Below are 8,152 nucleotides of genomic sequence, written 5' to 3'. Positions count from 1 at the left end.
AGCGAATTAATTATGATTGAATCAATTTAATTTAAAGAAATAGGAAACAAGTTAGAAGATGTAATGGAAGAAAGGACAAATTCATAATATTTTGAAAACCAGTAAAATACTTTAGAAAATTATCAAGAAGTGTGTACACAGCATACTTATGAAGAAATGTTACAATGTTACTGAATGAAATAAAAAGTTGTGAAAATGTTCAGAAACAAAAATATCAATCCTTATAAATTATATGATTCAAATAACTATGGCAAAAATGTTTTTTTTTTTGAAGTAGAAAATTTATTTTAAACCAGACATGCAAAAATTAAAAGCAAGAATATCCAATGCAACTCAGAAACACTGATAATACATGAGGGGAACCAGCTGTAATTATATAAAGCGTTCCAACAATTAGGACACTGGTACTGACAGCTGAATATTCAAACAGCTCTAAAACAGAAGTGAAAGTTTAGAAATAGTCACAAATTCATACTGAATTTTAGTATTTGATGGATCTGGTGTTTTTGCCTCAATGAAAGAATATAGAACATTCAGTAAATGGTAACTGGACTATAGGTAGCCATATGAAAAAATGTAAAATATAAAATTTATATAAAATATAAAATCCCTTATACCCTTCACCAAAATAAATTTCAGATGGATCAATATGAAACATGAAAAATTGAACTAAAAAGATAGAAAAATGGTAGGATGAAGAAAACATCTGCAACTTATATCAGACACAGAGATAATTTCTTTATGTTATAAGGAGTCCTTCATAGGCCAGTGAGAAAAAGAACAATTGCTTCAAATGTGAAAAATGGGCAAAAATAGTAGAAAACACAGATTTTTAAAAAAATTTACAGTTTACATTGACTGATAACAAGAAGATGTGCAAATCAAAACTATGAGGTATGTGTTTCGCTTCTAAAGTTATCAAGACAGAACACATCTGCTGGGACACTGGGTTGGCAAGGGTTTGGGGAAACACAAATCTCTCATATTTGCTAATTACAGTGCAAATTGTACAATTATATATTAAAATTTTTAAATGAACACAAAACTCTGACCCAGCAAGTGCAGATTTTGGATTCTATCTTATAGATATATTTGCCCTGGTGCAAAGTGACTTATGTACTAGGATATTTGTTGCAGGATTGATGCAATCCTGCAAAAGATTGAAATGACAAAAGATTGAAATAACCTTAAAGTCCATCTGTCAGGTACTAGTAATTTAAGTCAAGGGACATATGTATAAAGGAATACTCTACAGTCACTAAAATAAAGAGGTAAATATTATTTTGACTAATAAGAGAAAATCTCCAGGATTTCTTATGAAGTGAAAAGAAGAAAGATGTGGGAACTGTGTACTTTAAATCATCACATGGGCTAAAAATAACAATTCTTCCCAGTCCCCATCTCTTACTGTCATGAAGCTTTGCCTCCTTTGCACAAAACTATAAAAATAAACTTTATCCCCTTCAATGACCTAGAGATGCTGTTAATTGTAGTGTACTATTTCTTCTTGGATTTTATTCTTACCTTATTGATTTATAATTTTTATTTGAAATTAGACCCTTACCCTCCATACCACAAAGTAAATGATTCTTACCAACATTTCAAAGTTTCCCTGCACGCAATAAACCACTTTGGTTTATCTCTGAAGGGGCTGCAAGAATAGGCAGGAAATTCAGTTCACAATGTTCATATAAACATTCAATTGTCTCTGAAACTATTTTTGGTTCCCTGGCATAAACAAGGGCTTTATCGGTCAGAAGAAAAAGCAGCTGGTTTCTGAGCATCGGTCACATTTCAAAGCAGCCCTGCTCGACTTTCACTTTCATTCTCAGTTGTATTAGCAGAATACAGAGTGTCAAGTTGTGTCTTGAAATTGACTGAGAAATTCCACATTCACAAGAAGGTGAGGATAAACTTAGACCTTGTCCTTTACAAAGTATTAATTAGAAGAAGGTTAGAGAAGTCAAGAGGAGAGACGGGTAAACTGTTGGGTTATTCCCCAACTTCTCTCAGATATAAGTTGCATACAGCCCCTGGCATTGGCACACTGTTCATTTTCTCATCTGAGTCCATATTCCTGATGGCTGGGTAAGAATCTGAATTTCAGATCAGGTTTTAAAATTTCCAGGGTTTCCACAAAAGTGTCCAGATTTTATTTGCTAACTGTGATGTAGAAGAGGCAACAGTTCTCTTTGTTGTTTTCTGTTTGCTTTGCTTTTGAGGTACAGCATTTATAACTAGATGTCATACATCACCTTTTTATTATATGAGAGCTTTTGTTGTAGTTTCTAAAGTTTTAAATGAATGCATAACATAGAAACAGGAAAATGTTCAGCTTAAATGTGTACAGCAGGTGAAACACACAAAATGAGTATTCCTGTAATTGTTACCTAGGTTAAAAAAAAGGGAGCACTCAAAGTACCCCAGAAGCTTTCTTATGTCCCTTTTACTCCATCACCCGTCCTTCCTACTCAGAGTTACCTGCTCTCCTTACTTTTCTCATCAGAGGTGGATGTACCTGTTTGGGAACTTCATGTAAATGGAATCAAACAATATGTATCCTATTGTGGGCAGTTTGTTTTACTCAATATTATAACTGTGAGGTTAATCTACATTGTTGGTTTTAACTATAGTTTCTTTATTTTCACTACTAAAATGCATTCCAACGTGCAAATATATCAGATTATTTAGCTATTTTACTATGGCTGAACATTTGGGTTACATTCACTTTGGAACTATTACACACATTGCTTCTATGATCATTCTCTCTAATTTTTTGTGCACATGTATCCACATTTCTGCTGGATGTGTATTTCTGAGTGAAATAGCCAGGTCATAGGGAACTTAAGTTCAACTTATGTAGATTATTCCACACTGTTTTCTTGAATGTACTTCAAGTCATCCTGAAACACACAACGGTTCCTAAAAGAGAAACGCCACTCGGAAGCATTACTAGTCTGAAATGGTTTGTGGTTTTCAGACAAGCATTACTTGTCTGAAATGTACGTGATGGTTCCACTTCTTCCTAGTGGCGGATAGCAAATACAGTTTGTATTTGTTTGGATATGAGGTACCCATGGCAACTAGCAAAGTAATGTGTGGAATGAACTTTGTTCCCAGTGGGAATCTCTGATTCAACAGATTCTGTATAATATCCCAAGAAGCAGGAGGAACAAAATGGATGGAAAGAAGAGAGGAGGAAGAGGATAAGACAGAGGAAGGGGAACAGACGGGTAAAAAGACAAGAAGGATGCTGATTCTGTCAAATTTGGTGAAGTATACTTGACACACAGTCTTAGCCGAAGCGGCTACAGCTCTCCTCAGTCACAAGGGCTTGACATCCTTCTTCAGGTGTGACCGTTTCTCCTGCAGTTTGGGAAGGGCGTTTCCTGCGTGGCTTGGAACTCGGCAACCTGTCTCCAGTGTTTAGGGTTAGGGTTGGGCTGGCACCTCCGGTTATACAGAAGAAGCCCATCTGACAACCAGAACCTACTAGCACCTGGGGCCCTGGACTATTCAGAGACCACTTAGGTGGAGCCTGAATCAGGGAATTCAGAGCCCGTACGCATCCTGGTGCGAGCCTTTTGCTTAGACCATGTTACTTCTACCAAGACTTTTTCTACAATTCAGGTGCAGGTCTACAATTCAGGTGCAGGTTTTGAAGGTCTTCGAGGTGTAAAAATGACAAGTAGAACAAATGTGAATTGATAGCTTTTGCCCTCAGAGTCTGACCTGAAGCCAAGGTCACAAACTGGAAATTTCTTTAGCCCCAAATGGACGATCCTTGAAAATTTTGGACAGATGTATTAATGGGCATTTCCTGCAGTGAGGATGAACAACAATCTATGTACATACATGTCAGCCATCACAAACCAGATGTCCCAGGCCCTGGAGGGAGGCCAAATGCCTAACTGTTCCTACTGCAGCCAGCATACAGTTCTTGGAGGGAGCCTCTTTCTTCCTTCAAGTGTGTATCCTAAAAATGTTAAACCCTATTAAGTTCTCATTTCCAACTAGCTTCCAGGCCCTGTGCACAGTAACCGGGGAACTGAGGGCACACTTTCTTGCCCGTCATTGATAGAACCAGTTCCCTATTCCTTTTTTCTATATTTCTTCCTGCCCAGCAATCTCCAAAGTGTTCATTCTGTTCTTTTCAGCTTATGTTACAGTGGCTACTGTCTCTTTGTCCTGTTTGTGGAGTTAACACCTTGACTCTAAAATACGCTTCTTCCTTAAACCCCAGATTTTCTCAGCTGAGGAATTTCACTAAAATTATTCCTGACCTGAAGGTGCTTTTAATTTAATTTAATTTAATTTAAACAGCATTTAAATGCGGTGATTCCGGGGACGCCATGCGGGTCTGGACGTCACCAGTCTGTGCTCCTTCTCCTTAGGCTGCTTGACGTTAGAGTGGTGATCTTCCTGTCTGGGAATGTCCAGCAAGTACCTAAAGCTGAGAAAACTAGGCGCCAGAGAACAACTTGTTCCCAAGTCAGGGGTTCAATCACCTTTTATGGTGTTGGAAATTCATGAAGCTCATGGGGCTTGAAATAATATTTTTTTCAGTTCAGTCAGGTTTATTACATACTATCAGTTTTCTATCAGTTTTCAAAACTGTTCAGTTTATAATTCTTCATTTACCAATAGAATCTTACCAGTATACCAATGCTGTTTAGTGTAGTTAGCCTTATGGAATGTTATATTTAAAAACATGCTTCTAGTAGAAATTGCAAGCCATAGAAGCTGAAAGAAAGACTCTTAATTTATTTTTTCCTTTTGTTATTTCATTTCAATACAAAAATGTTTACATCCTTATCATCAAAGAGGATTTTCTGATTAGAGGAGCTCTCTGAATACTCTGTCTTACGTATTCTCTCCTCCAAAATGAGTGTCTGTTGCAGGGAAGGCTGGGCAACTGAGTATTCTGGCTGGAGAGTATCCACCCCTTGGATGGTCACCATGGACAATGGAGACAAGGTCAAGGGAGAAGCTGGCAGCTCCTATTCAGAACATAGATGTGATGAGAAAGGAGGGTCCTTTCTGAATTGAATGGAGGGCAGGGTGAGCACACACAAGGCCAATAAAAACTTTAGTAAGCTGGACAGCCATTTCAACTTGAGTTCATTTTTGCTTTTGCTAATTGTAAATTAATCATTAATTACTATGTGGCCAGTACTTTAAAGATATTAACTCCTGAATTCTTATGACAAGATTCTGAGATTGGTCCTATTATTATTACCATTTTATAGATGAGAAAAATAAGATAGAAAGATGTTAGGTAAATGACTCAAGGTCACAAAGTCACAGAATGTAGAAATGCAATTTGGAAACATGCATCTCGGTTTCAAACTTAAGCTATTGTGTTTTTGTTTGTTAATTATACTGCGTGGGGTCCTCTAAACTTCTGCATTTGTGGTTTCTTATCTTTCATTAATTTTGGAAAAATTATAGATGTCTTTTCTTTCCCTCTTCTACTTTTGCTATTCCAGTCAAATGTATGTAGCATGTAGCATGCATGTATGTTAAATGTTTCGGTGTCATTATGGGATAGTCTTTGGGGAAACTCTAGAAGACAACCCTCACCTTTCCACACACACACCCTTTCAAATTTTAAAGTCTCTCAGCGTTGATTACGTGAACTCTCTGGTTCCAAAGATAAGATAAAAGGAAACATTAAGCCAGAAATAATGTTTTCCCCTTTAAAAATGGGAACTAAAGAGGCTTTAGAGTGAACACTGTCTAAGAGTGAGACATGAAACCCCAGTCAAAAACCTTACATTTTCCTCTAAGCAAACTGTGTACAACTTAAACGGACCAGGCTTTGGAAATGTTGCAAATGCGTAAAGGGAGTGTGGCCTCAGCAGGGCACTGACTCGTCTGCACGCAGAACGTGTGCGGCAGGCCAGGAAGGGGCCGAGCCAGCTGACTCTTAGTCACATTTTTATTTTATAGCCTCATGGAACAAAATTAAAAAAAAAAAAAAAAAAAAAAAAAAAAGGAGAGGGAGAGAGAGCAGGCAGGCTGCTTTGTTCCAGTTAGTGAGGGAGGACGGTCTCTCTTTGTGCTTGGGTCGGTGCCCAGCCCATAGACAGCTGCTGTGTCTCAGTAAGTCCAGGGTCACTATACTTAACCCAGTTTAGGTTCAACTCTAAAAACTGCCAAGTTTAATTTCAGGTATTTTTTTAAAAAGCTGTCTCTAATACTGTTGAAATACCTTTAGAGCCATGACAGACTTTCAGCTGTAAATACTGTATGATTCTGCTCTGTGAGATGAGCTCATGGCAACCCAGGTGGAGATTATACTTCTCTAGCTCTCCTGCGTCACAGCGTTGCCATGCGCTCGTGGTGGATGAGCAGCAGTGTCTGTGGGCAACTTGTGGGTCTGGCCCAGAGAGCTCTGAGCCTGCTCTCCAGCAGTCACTCTTATCCATCTTTCTATCTGGACAGCAGATGTGGCAGCAGTCGACCTCTGAACTTGCAGGTGTGTGGGAGTCCATGACTGGGTTAACAAACTGTAACAGACCCCAGCCGCTTGTCTCCTTTAAGAAGAACAAATGTGCTTAGTAACTGCTTTACAAGCAGGCGCCTGTGTGTCCGTCCGCACTCCTGTCTCCTTGCCGTGAAAAGCAGAGACAATGCCTTGCTTGCATAGTTGAGGTTTTAGACAGCACTCCGCTCATTGCAAAGCAATGACCCAGGCCCTCAGCTATAAATGCTGGCGTGCCTGCTGTTAGATAGTCTGTTATCCCCCAGACAAGGGACTGGCTGGTCTGGTGGTCTGCACATCTATACGTATGTATCTTGCTCTCCTCTCCCCATGACTTCCCTAAAGATAAAGCCTTTGTACTCATTGTGACTTCTACAATCTCAATCCCATCCTGTCTTTCCCTAAATTCCTGCATACCATCACACAACTGTTAATGATTTTTCCTTTGATTATACACAATAAATGTGGGAGCATTTGAGAGGCTCGTGGAGTTGGTCCCCAAGTCCCTCTCACTCTCTTGACTTTTTCCACAGGGTCTTGAGTAATTCATTCTGTCTTGGTGGGACTTCTGCTGGCCAGAACCCACACAGGTGTATACATGTCTTAGTGGGTACCGAACAACAGGATGGAAGGAACCTGAGTCTCTGAATGACTCTGTGGAACCTAGAATGGTGGGACTGTAATATGTCTTCTTAGCTGTGGCACCAGCCTCCTGAACCATCTCTGTCTCCAGTGTCCTCACTTTGTTCTCTGTCTTCCCGCCGTCAGAGAGAAGGAGCTCCAACAGGACTCTGCGCATGCGGAGTAGGCTTCCAAGTCTCCACCTGCCTGTGGAACATGGTCCATGAGCCAGGACTTCCAACTTTATTCTCAATGAGCCTGTTGTACTGGCTACCTGGACCTGGCTGATTCTCAGCAGTTAGCCCCAACTTTTGTACCTTTGCTCATTCCTTTCTTTTGCTTTAAAGGTTATTTCTCCCAATTACCTTTTTTTCAGATCTGAATCACTCTTTAAGTTCCAACAGAAATGATACCTCCTCAGTGACACTGTCTATAGCCTTCCAAATATAAGTAACCGTTGCTTTTGTAGAAAATAAGCACTTTATCTGTAACACCCTTTTTAACACTCAATCACTTCTTGCTTCATTTTATAATATTTGCTTTCTAGGTGTAGATCGGACCTAGGTGAGAACTTTCTTCCGCTCATCTTTAAATACACAGTAGCGATGGGCCTCACGAGTGTATTACATGTACCAGTAAAGGGCACCACCAAGTGTTGCAGGAAAAAGCAGCAAGTATTAAAAAGTACCAAGTCAAGACAATTTATAAAAGCTGCTCGACTATGAGGCAAGAAACTTAACAGACAATATAACTAGAAAACTGACAGAATGTATTTGTCAGCTTTTAAACATCTGTCAGCTTTAAAGATTTGTTGATATGATTTCTTTGCTCATTTTGAATCAATATTCACTTTTGAATTTGTACCTTCATGTTATTTCGTTTGAAACAAACACTCAAAATATATAAACTCCAGACCTCCATAATCCCTCGTAGATCCACCTCCTCCCTCCAGGTAAGTGGGAAAATATGCTACAAAACAGTGGTGATTATTTCTGGACCGTAAAATTAGGAGTCTCATACACACACTTATTGTTAATGAAAAAG

This window comes from Camelus bactrianus, chromosome 9 (genome assembly GCF_048773025.1).
Source record: "Camelus bactrianus isolate YW-2024 breed Bactrian camel chromosome 9, ASM4877302v1, whole genome shotgun sequence".
In the NCBI taxonomy this organism is placed as follows: domain Eukaryota; kingdom Metazoa; phylum Chordata; class Mammalia; order Artiodactyla; family Camelidae; genus Camelus; species Camelus bactrianus.
Note: the sequence above shows the minus strand (reverse complement) of the source record.